This window comes from Trachypithecus francoisi, unplaced genomic scaffold (assembly GCF_009764315.1).
Source record: "Trachypithecus francoisi isolate TF-2019V2 unplaced genomic scaffold, Tfra_2.0 Lachesis_group10, whole genome shotgun sequence".
Lineage (NCBI taxonomy): Eukaryota > Metazoa > Chordata > Mammalia > Primates > Cercopithecidae > Trachypithecus > Trachypithecus francoisi.
In genome coordinates, this window is record NW_022681455.1 from 49,687,001 (window position 1) to 49,699,713 (window position 12,713).

Here is a 12,713-nt window from a genome sequence, read left to right on the forward strand (position 1 = left end):
GACTCAGAGAGTTAAGTGATTATATTATATGATGTGTGAATTCACATAATGGAAGCAGATGTAGATCATTATTCTCTAGAGCTTTTTATTTATTCATGTGATATCACACGAGGCAGAACTGGGCTAGTGCCTACTTTTTTCCAACAAACAAAACTGAAATTAATTTAGTTTTTCACCTACTTTATCACCTTGACTCAGTGACCTGAAAATATACCCAAATCAAAGTCTTTTTCTTTTTCTTTTTTTCTTTTATTTAGAGACAGGGTCTTGCTTTGTTACCCAGGCTGGAGTGCAGTGGCATGATCTCGGCTCACTGCAGCCTTGACTTTCCAGGCTCAAGTGATCCTCCCATTTCAGCCTCCTGAGTAGCTGGGGCTCTAGTTGTCCACCATCATGCCTGGCTAATTTTATTATTATTATTGTCCTTAGTAGAGATGAGGTATCACTATGTTACCCAGACTGGTCTTGAAATCATGGGCTCAAGTGATCCTCCCAGTTTGGCCTTCCAAACTGCTGACTCTGCCCTATTAACCTTGACTTTAAGATTGTTATCTCTGACAGCTGCAGTTCAATAAAATATTTGACAAGTCAGCACCCTAGCTCATCACTTCAAGTTGCCAATAAAGATCATAAACTGAATTTGCATCCCTATTAGTAATATCACCTCCAGTAAACGGAGATCTCAATTTTAGAAGATAATGTAAAATCTATCCACATTGTTTTAATATAGTGAGACCAGTATCTTCTATGAAGTCTAATCAGGATTTACAAGACATATTAGAGCATCAATATATATTTAATATATTTTTAAATGAAAGACTATATTTTGTTTGCCAGGCATAATCTGCTGGTTCTCCAGTCTCTGTTCAATTATAAATATAAATTTTGTGTATCAATGTCCATAGTTGCCTTTTAATTTCTGTGTTTTTGTTACAAGACTGCCAGGTTTGTATGCTCATTGTGCAGCCATGGACCAATACACTGAGGCAGCAGGGTTTACAGCCGAGAATGAGTTTAATAATCACAAGGTCTTTGAACTAGAAAATGAGAGGAAATCTCAAGCCACAAATTTGCTTCATGAAGTGGTCCTTTAAGGGGATTGTGGAGGATAAGAAGATGAAAAATTTGGATTGTTGATTGGTCAGGTTAAGGGAGATGTAATCATCAGGATGTAGAAACTGCATTCCTCCATGAGTCAGCTTCTTGCTAGGTCCTTCAGAGCAGCTGGCATCACTAGTTTTGTTGGTATGTGGAACCTAAAAAATAAATTCAAAAGCAAAGCTTATCATCTCACAATGCCTTAGATTTTATCTATGGAGCAGAAAAGGAAAAAAGAGTCTTGTGACAAGGGTTACCTTATACTGGGGTAGTAAGCAGTGACCAGCTACGAGGAAGAGGACCAAAGGGCAAGCTGGCTTAATGATTAGTGTTGATTGTGCTGCAAGCTTAGGTGAGCTTTATTTTTTTCCTTATTCAACTTTGGCAGCACCACTGGTGTAGTGGTATCATGCAAGAGTCTCTTAATTTTACAAAGTTATCTTGGGGATGGTTTCATTCTTGTTGATCAAATGTATTGTGGTATGTTCTTTCCATTAAGTTTTTAGATATTTCTACTTTGTCTTTCAAATTTACATGCACCAAGCATTTAGGATATCAACTTACTATATTGAAATAAAAAACACTGTATTCAGTGAGAACATGGCATTCAACTAAACTTTTATGATTCCTTGTAATCATTATGTTTCAAAGGGAAGTTGGCTCTTGTTCCTTCCTCCCACAGAGTTGATGTTTCATGTTTATCAAAAGAGCACAGATGACAACTATTCTCTTCTTTGTTTTTGGTAGATTGAAGAGCAGGTAGTGTTCTTTCACAAGCACTTTTAGCAGGAAATACGTTAAGGATTTCTTTGGCAATATGAATAACTTCTTATAATGTCAGTCCTACAAATACAGTCCTGTGGGAATTATTGTTGTTTTCATTCTTTATTTCCTGATGTATCTAATCATCAAATTATTACTCAATAGCTAATGTCAAGCGGAGTACTGGGTGCAGGATACTAAACAGAGGACTAGCTAAACACACACCAAGCTTAATAATGAATAAACATATACTTAAGGAAGTATAGGGAAAGCCCAAAAGGCAATCTTTTAAAGGACTGGAACTTCATAAGGAAATAGATAATGAAGACAGATATGATTATAGCGGATACATAAGAAACAATGGTATTCAACAGTAAGTTCTTGGTATGATCACTGAAACTGGAGTTAGAGAAACTGGGTTTAGGATCAATGTTAGACTTGTAACTCCTACTAATGATCTCTGCAACCTCCTCTGTTGTTCCAGTGTTTCTGTCTCTCAGAGTGAAGGGCCATGGAACCTCAGAAGGACTTCTAAGCTCTGAGATAACATACTTGCAGGGTGAGTACACCCAAAACACTGCATTCAGAATTAAAAAAACAAAAATAATGTATAAAACAGAATACTAGGGAGGTATTCAGAAACAATTCAACACAAGTATTTCCCGAACATCAGTATGGATCTACAGGGTGCTAAGCACTTTAGTGGGCACAAGAGAAAAATCATCCATTACTCCAGATAGCTTATATAACCTGATTGCGTTGATAAGGCATGCCCAGCTCACATGAGCAGTGCTATGTTCCCATTTCAGCATGGGTCCAGATTCCAAGAAATGCCATTCCAACTCTAGAGGCTTAAAAAAACTCCAATTGCTTTTCTACAGTGTATGGTTTTTCTAAAAAACTTGGGAGTAAAAATTTCCATCTTATTACCCTTTCCCAGAAAAGAGTTCTGATAGATTTATTATTTTCGAATCTGAACAGTGGAGACAAAACAAAGTTATTTACAACCAGCGCAACTTGCTGTCTCATTCCTTAACTAGCTCCCCCCGACTCCCTGGCTTTCTATTTCTCCTGTGGGATTGGGATATTTGTAATTGCAGAGAATGTAAATGTGACAGCATCAGGATTTTTTTTTTTGAAAACACTATATTTTTATTTAAAACACATGAAATACAGAATTTAAAAAATTTGTGTTAATATCTGTCCAGGTTAGGTAAAATTAGCAACATAGTCATCCTTCATTCCATCATTACATTTACATCTTCAGTGCAGGTAGGTTGTTTCTCCCACTTGTCTGAGTCCGAGCCCTCACTGTTCTTATTTTCACACATGAACTTCTTCTTCTTCTTCTTCTTCCTTTTTTTATTATACTTTAAGTTCTAGGGTACATGTGCACAATATGCAGGCTTGTTACGTATATATACATGTGCCATGTTGGTGTGCTGTACCCATTAACTCGCCATTTACATTAGGTATTTCTCCTAATGCTACCCCTCCCCCGCCCCCCACCCAATGACAGGCCCTAGTGTGTGATGTTCCCCACCCCATGTCCAAGTGTTCTCATTGTTCAGTTCCCACCTATGAGTGAGAACATGTGGTGTTTGGTTTTCTCTCCTTGCAACAGTTTGCTCAGAATGATGGTTTCCAGCTTCATCCATTTCCCTATAAAGGACATGAACTCATCCTTTTTTATGGCTGTATAGTATTCCGTGGTGTATATGTGCCACATTTTCTTAATCCAGTCTACCATTGTTGGGCATTTGGGTTGGTTCCAAGTCTTTGCTATTGTGAATAGTGCCACAATAAACATACATGTGCATATGTCTTTATAGCAGCATGATTTATAATCCTTTGGGTATACACCCAGTAATGGGATGGCTTTGTCAAATGATATTTCTAGTTCTAGATCCTTGAGGAATTGCCACACAGTCTTCCACAATGGTTGAACTAGTTTACAGTCCCACCAACAGTGTAAAAGTGTTCCTATTTCTCCACATCTTCTCCAGCACCTGTTGTTTTCTGGCTGTTTAATGATTGCCATTCTAACTGGTGTGAGATGGTATCTCATTGTGGTTTTGATTTGCATTTCTCTGATGGCCAGTGGTGAGAAGCATTTTTTCATGTGTGTGTTGGCTGCATAAATGTCTTCTTTTGAGAAGTGTCTGTTCATATACTTTGCCCACTTTTGGATGGAGTTGTTTGATTTTTTCTTGTAAATTTGTTTACATTTTTGTAGATTCTGGATATTAGCCCTTTGTCAGATGGGTAGATTGTAAAAATTTTCTCCCATTCTGTAGGTTGCCTGTTCACTCTGATGGTAGTTTCCTTTGCTGTGCAGAAACTCTTTAGTTTAATTAGATCCCATTTGTCAATTTTGGCTTTTGTTGGGATTGCTTTTGGTGTTTTAGACATGAAGTCCTTGCCAATGCCTATGTCCTGAATGGTACTGCCTAGGTTTTCTTCTAGGGTTTTTATGGTTTTAGGTCTAACATTTAAGTCTTTAATCCATCTTGAATTAATTTTTGTATAAGGTGTAAGGAAGGGATCCAGTTTCCACTTTCTACATATGGCTAGCCAGTTTTCCCAGCATCATTTATTAAATGTGGAATCCTTTCCCCATTTCTTGTTTATGTCAGGTTTGTCAAAGATCGATGATTGTAGATTGTGGTATTATTTCTGAGGGCTCTGATCTGTTCCATTGGTCTATATATTTGTTTTGGTACCAGTACCATGTTCTTTTGGTTACTGTAGCCTTGTAGTATAGTTTGAAGTCAGGTAGCATGATGCTTCCAGCTTTGTTCTTTTGGCTTAGTATTGTCTTGGCAATGCAGGCTCCTTTTTGGTTCCATATGAACTTTAGCTTTTTCCAATTCTGTGAAGAAAATCACTGGTAGCTTGATGGGGATGGCATTGAATCTATAAATTACCTTGGGCAGTATGGCCATTTTCACGATATTGATTCTTCCTATCGATGAGCATGGAATGTTCTTCCATTTGTTTGTGTCCTCTTTTATTTAATTGAGCAGTGGTTTGTAGTTCTCCTTGAAGAGGTCCTTCACATCCCTTGTAAGTTGGATTCCTAGGTATTTTATTCTCTTTGAAGCAATTGTGAATGGGAGTTCACTCAAGATTTAGCTCTCTGTCTGTTATTGATGTATAGAAATGCTTGTGATTTTTGCGTATGGACTTTGTATCCTGAGACTTTGCTGAAGTTGCTTATCAGCTTAAGGAGATTTTGGGCTGAGACGATGGGATTTTCTAAATATACAATCATGTCACCTGCAAACAGGGACAATTTGACTTCCTCTTTTCCTAATTGAATATTCTTTATTTCTTTCTCCTGCCTGATTGCTCTGGCCAGAACTTCCAACACTATGTTGAATAGGAGTGGTGAGAGAGGGCATCCCCTGTCCTGTGCCAGTTTTCAGAGGGAAGATAGCATCAGGATTTAAATTGAAGGAGGTAAGAGAGCAGAATCTCTAGCCTGATGCACTAGTGTGTTTTACCATTAAAGCTGGACTTTGCGCACATGCTTCTTATCACTGTACAAGAAGCAGGAGCAGCATCAAGTTGATACTTTCTCATCTGAATTCCTCCTACCAAGGTTTTTCACCTGCAAAGGGGGTTAGGTGGCCTCTTAATATTCCATAGTGCCAAAAGCAAAGCAAGCATAAGAATGTCCCTGACTCCTCAAAATGATCATAGCTACTCGTGTCTGTTGTATGCTCCAGAATTGGTGTCCCAGTTGGCTCTGTGGGATGTCCTAATGGCTGGGACAATTTTAATACACTTTGCCTCCCTATCACTATACTTCAGACACCAGTTCAAGTATTCTGTTAAAATTTAATATCAGAATAAAATATAGTGTTCTACTTATATTCTGCACAATGCACTTTAGAATGAGACTTTTATTTGCCTTGAGTGAACATTTTCCTATAAAGGCAAATTAGATTTGCACAAACACATTTGTAGTCTTGTCAAACTGTTGCCATAAATCATTTTTGCACTTAAAAAAGCTCTAAGTTTTTCATATGAGGTGCGCCAAGTATTGCTCAACTTGTTCTTTTACAATTGATTTTTAACCTAAATTCCATCTTAGTTACTACTGCATTCTAGCTTTTGATGCTTGCCACCCTTGAGTCTGTCAGTTAAGGTACAGTATTCGCCACCTGTTCAAGATTAGGATGATTCTGTTCCCCTTCAAGGACTCCTCTTTTTATTGTGACAAGTTATTTAGAAAGTTAAGCAATGTGATAAAAAGGTTGTTTTCTGAACTTAAAATGAGAGCAAAGTGAAATGGTTTTGAGAGACATTTTATTTAGTTCACAATGAGGTTAACGGAAGAGTCTTCTCCTGGGTGGAATATTCTCCCCTAATGACTGCGCTGGGGTCTGACAAATCTGGTGTCTGCCTTCCATATTCCATGCCTTAGGTCAGTCAACCTCAAATTTTCATAGTTAGAACACACATTGCTGCATCTTACCCCAGTTTCTGATTCATGGTTTTTTGTATTTTGTTTGTTTGTTTACATTTATTTATTTATTTAAATGTTTATTTATTTTTGAGACAGAGTCTCACTCTGTCACCTAGCCTGGAGTACAGTGGCGCAATGTGGGCTCACAGCAACCTCCGCCTGCCGGGTCCAAATGATTCTTGTGCCTCAGCCTCCCAAGTAGCTGGAATTACAGGCAAGTGCCACCACACGCGGCTAATTTCTGCATTTTTAGTAGAGACTGGGTTTCACGATGTTGGCCAGGTTGATCTCGAACTCCTGACCTCAGGTGATCCACCCGCTTCGGTCTCCCAAAGTGCTGGGATTACAGGTGTGAGCCACTGCACCCAGCCGACTTTTATTTTAAATTTAGGAGTATATGTGTAGGTTTGTTACATAGGTAAACTTGTATCATAGCAGTTTGTTGTACAGATTATTTCATCACCAAGGTATTAGGCCTAGTATTCATCAATTATTTTTCCTGATCCTCTCCGTCCTGCATCCTCCACCCTCTGAAAGGTTCCAGTGTGTGTTGTTCCCCTCTACGTGTCCTTGTGTTCTGATCATTTAGCTCCCACTTATGAGAATATGCAGTGATTGGTTTTCTGTTTCTGTGTTAGTTTCCTAATGATAATGGCCTCCAGCCCCATCCATGTTCCTGCGTAGGACATGATCTCATTCTTTTTTACAGCTGCATAATATTCTATGGTGTATATATATCACATTTTCTTTTTCCAGTCTATCATTGATGGGTATTTAGGTTGATTCCTTGTCTTTGCTATTGTGAATAGTGCTGCAGTGAACATATATGTGCATGTGTCTTTATAATAGAACAACTCATATTCCTTTGGGTATATGCCCAGTAATGGAATTTCTGAGTTGAATGGTATTTATGACTTTAGATCTTTGAGGAATTGCCACACTGTCACCTACAATGGCTGAACTAATTTATACTGTCTCCAACAGTGTATAAGCGTTCCTTTTCTCCATAACCTTGCCAACATCTATTATTTTTTGACTTTTTAATAACAGCCATTCTGACTGGTGTGAGAAGGTATCTTCTTGTGGTTTTGATTTGCATTTCTCTAATGATCGGTGGTGTTGAACTTTGTGGTATGATTGTTGCTTGCATGAACGTCTTCTTTTGAAAAGTGTCTATTCATATTCCTTTCCCACTTTTTAATGAGGTTTTATTTTTTCTTGTAAATTTAAGTTTCTTATAGATGCTAGATATTAAACAATTGTCAGATGCACAGTTTGCAAAAAATTTCGCCCATTTTGTAGGTTATCTATTTAATTGTTGATAATTTATTTTGCTGTACAGAAGCTCTTTAGTTTAATCAGATCCCATTTGTCAATTTATGTTTTTGTTGCAATTGCTTTTGGCATCTTCATTATGAAATCTTTGCTCATGCCTATGCCCTGAATGGTATTTCCTAAGTTGTCTTCCAGAGTTTTTATAGTTTTGGGTTTTACATTTAAGTCTTTATCCATCTTGAGTTAATTTTTGTATATGGTCTAATGAAGGGGTCCAGTTTTAATTTTCTGCATGTGATTAGTCAGTTATCCCAGCACCATTTATTGAATAGGGAGTCCTTTCCTCACTGCTTGTTTTTGTCAGATTTGTCAAAGATTAGATAGTTGTAGGTGTGCTGTCTTATTTCTGGGTTATCTCTTCTGTTCCAGTGGTCTGTTTATCTGTTTTTGTACCTACCAGTACCGTGCTGTTTGGTTACTATAGCCTTGTGGTATACTTCGAAGTTGGGTAGTGTGATGCCTCCTGCTTTGTTCTTTTTGCTTATGATTGTCTTGTCTGTTCGGGCTCTTTTTGGGTTCCATATAACTTTTAAAATAGTTTTCTCTAGTTCTGTGAAGAATGTCAATGTTAATATGAATAGCATTGACTTTATAAATTGCTTTGGGCAGTATGGCCATTTAACAATATTTATTCTTCCTATCCATGAGCATGGAATGTTTTTCCATTTGTTTGTGTCATCTCTGATTTCATTGAGCAGTGGTTTGTAATTCTTCTTGTAGAGATCTTTTACCTCCCTAGTTAGCTGTATTCTTAGGTATTTTATTGTTTTTGTGGCAAATGTGAATGGGAGTTCATTCATAATTTGGCTCTTACCTTGATTGTTGTTGATTTATAAAGTGCTTGTGATTTTTACACACTTATTTTGTATCCTGAGTCTTTGCTAAAGTTACATATCAGCTTAAAAGGAGCTTTTGGACTGAGATTATGGAGTTTTCTAGAAATAGAATCATGCTGTCTACAAATAGGGATAGTTTGACTTCCAATCTTCCTATTTGAATATGCTTTATTTCTCTCTCTTACCTGATTGCCTTGGCCAGAACTTCCAATACTATGTTGAATAGGAGTGCTGAGAGAGGGCATCCTTGTGCCATTTTTCACAGGGAATGCTTCTAGCTTTTACCCATTCAGAATGATGTTGGCTGTGGCTTTGTCATAGATGGCAGTTATTATTTTGAGGTATGTTACTTGAATACCTAGTTTTTTGAGAGTTTTTAACATGAAGAGAGCCCAGAATGCTGATGCTTCTGGCTGGGGATGGCTCTTTAAGAACCACTGCCTTAGACTAACCTACTCTGTATAACTACATAGTCTTTCCTTATTAAATTTCCACTTAAATAATTATCGTTGCATTCATGTAATATCCCAGGAGAGTAAATTTAGGCTATCTTGCCTAAAGTTTTGGGGTTTCATAGACATTTCAGTAGAAATTGATAACATAACTTGGTTTAATAAAGTAAAAAAAATTAATTACCAATTCCTGAGAGGTTGTTCATTGCTGTCCTAACACACTGCCTAATTGCTTGTTTACATAAAAGTCACTGGAAGCATTGATTATAATAGCATCCAATCAAGATTATAATCTTGTGCTGAACAATTATAGAGACCTATAGATTGATATTTTCTTTGGAATTAGCATTTTTTCAACTAGATTAAGGTATCCATCATAATATTAGTAAATAGATCCACATTTGAACAAAGTAATGAATTCTGCTGAAACTTTAAATGTGGGCAATCACATATAGATTTATAAAACAGAATCAATTTTGATTTATATTTGTAAACTATCAAAAAGAAACAAATTTAGTATAGCAAATTTAAAAAATATATTTTACTGTTTTACATATAATATCATGGTTTAAAAATGATAAAATCTCTTTAAATTGGAGGAATTTCTCAGATTAATGCCAAGATTTTCTTTTATTTTTTTCCCCCCAGGCTGGCCTCAAACTACTGGGCTCAAGCAATCCTCCTAGCTCAGTCTCCTAAGTAGCTTGGATTCCAAGTGCACATCACCATGCCCAGCTTCAAGACTTTTTTTTGCCCTTTCCATTTGTCACATGTTAATCAATATATTGTGGTCCTCCTTGTCATTATTCCTGGTTAACTGACAGTGATCTCATGATCACCTTGAAATGTTTCTTAGGCCGGGCGCGGTGGCTCAAGCCTGTAATCCCAGCACTTTGGGAGGCCGAGACGGGCGGATCACGAGGTCAGGAGATCGAGACCATCCTGGCTAACACGGTGAAACCCCGTCTCTACTAAAAAAAATACAAAAAATTAGCCGGGCGAGATGGCGGGCGCCTGTAGTCCCAGCTACTTGGGAGGCTGAGGCGAGAGAATGGCGTAAACCCGGGAGGCGGAGCTTGCAGTGAGCTGAGATCCGGCCACTGCACTCCAGCCTGGGTGACAGAGCGAGACTCCGTCTCAACAAAAAAAAAAAAAAAAAAAAAAAAAAAAAAAAAAAAAAGAAATGTTTCTTAATATCCCCCAAACATTTAAATAATTATTTACTGTGTCCTCACAGGTTAGATCATTCTTTTTCTCCTTCAGATAATTGTGCCAGGCTGTAGAGTTTAAAGATTCATCTCCGTGAAATAAAATAATAAAAAATAAAAGTTAAATAATCATCTGTTTATCTGACATCTATATTATACTATTTCATCCCTTCCTCTTCTTGTTTTTGACACTTTTGGTGGACCGTTGCTCTTATTTTCACAAACTTTTTAAAATTCTTGGATTTAACATATTGTTTCACTTACTTCCCAGGAATCTCAGGTAGTACTGTGGTTTTACGTGCCACCTATACAAAGATGATTTTCAAATCTTTATCTCCATTTTAGACTAAATCCCTCCTTATGTATTCAACTGTCTTCTCTATGCCTACACTTTCAACATGTCCAAACTGAACACCTGATTTAGTTCCCAAACTAGCAACCACATAACATACTCTAGTCATTTATTTTCTTTCTTTCTTTCTTTCCCTTTCTTCCTTCCTTCTTTCCCATCCTTCCTTCCTCCCTCCACCTCCTCCTCCTGTTCCTCCTCCTTTTCCTTCTCCTTCCTTGCTTCCTCCCTCCCTTTCTTTCTCTTTCTTTCTTTCTCTTTCTTTCTTTTCTTTTTCTCTTTCTTTGTTTCTTTTTCTTTCACTTTCTCTTTATTTTTCTTTTTTCTTCCTTCTTTCTCCTTCCTTCCTCCCTCCCTTCCCTCATTCCCGCCCGCTCTCCTTCTCTTCCTCCCTTCCCTCCTTCCCTCCATCCCTTCCTCCCTTCTTTTCTTCCTGTTTCAAGTTGAGGTCACCAGGCACAGTGGCTCATGCCCTGTAATCCCAGTACTTTGGGAGGCCAAGGTAGGTGGATCATCTGAGGTCAAGAGTTCAAGACCAACTGGCTGACATGGCGAAATCCCATCTCTATTAAAAATACAAAACTTAGCTGGGCATGGTGGCACATGCCTGTAATCCCAGCTACTCCAGAGGCTAAGGCAGGCAGGAGAATCGCTTGAATCTGGGAGGCAGAGGTTGTAGTGAGCTGAGATCGTACCATTACCCTCCAGCCTGGGCAACAAGAGCAAAACTCCATCTCAGAATAAATGAATAAATAAATTAATTAATTGAGGCATATAGTGTATACAATACAGCACACAAAATATTAATTGCATAGCTCATTTAATTTCTACACATGTATATACCTATGTAAATAGCACTCTAAAGGGCTCCTTCATGTTCTCACCCAATCAGGACCCTTCAAGGTTTAATCTATTTTTTGTCACCATTTTTATAATTATGAGTTTTTAATATTATAGAAACTGTTGGGCACGGTGGCTCACGCCTGTAATCCAAGCACTTTGGGAGGCCAAGGCAGGCAGATCACCAGATCAGGAGTTCAAGACCAGCATGGCCAAGACGGTGAAACCCCGTCTCTACTAAAAATACAAAAATTAGCCGGGTGTGGTGGCAGGCACCTGTAATCCCAACTACTCGGGAGGCTGAGGCAGGAGAATCACTTGAACTTGGCACGTGGAGGTTGCAGTGAGCCGAGAACATGCCACTGCACTCCAGCCTGGGTGGCAGAATGAGACTCCGTTTCCATATATATATATATATTTTTCTCTCTATATATATTTTCTATATATATATTTTTTGTATATATATATTTTTCTATATATATATACACACACACACATACACAGAAGTTAATAGGACTAAGTCACTATGTAATTTATGAAGACATGTTTTAAGCCTACCATTGAACTAAAGGTTTTAAATGTCACATTGTCAAAAGTGAACACATTTGCATGAATATAGAACAAGTAATCTACCTACGAGCTTTATATAAAGGAAATATTTCTTTTCAAATTAAATGTCCAGTTTGAATATATTTTAATTCAAGCTATGAGTTAATTTCAGTTTTCATCAGGAAACAGAATTGTGGTAGTGCTTAAAAGTATAAGACTTTGAGTCCTACTATATCTGTATTGAGTCCATGCTTTGATGTTCATCGGCTGATTGTATCTGGGCAAAGTATTTAATCTTCCTATCCTTGTTTCCTCATCTGTAAAATGCAGGGAAAGGAATATTGGGAGGATAAAGTGCAAAAATGAATATAATCATCCTTCAGTAGCAATGGGGAATTTGTTCTAGGACCCTTTGAAGATACCAAACTCCACTGAAGCTCAAGTCCTTTATATAAAATGGTGTAGCATTTGCTCTGACCTACACACAGCTTCCTACATACTTTAAAACATCGCTAGATTACTTATAATACCAGATACAATTTAAATCCTATAAAAATAGTTGTTATATTGTATTTTTAAGGGAATAATGACAAGAAAAAAGTCCGTGCATGTTCAATACATATGCAACCATCTGTATAGTATTTTTTTTTCCTACTATTTTTGATCTGTGGTTGGTGAGCACACTGCCAGTAGTTCCAGGTCTCACAAATGAGTTTCTCTTTTGGGCTCCACAGATGCCTCCAATGGCTGCCATTGCCTCATCAACCCCCACTGCCTTTGCCACTGGCCACCAATGCTGCAGTGAGAAAG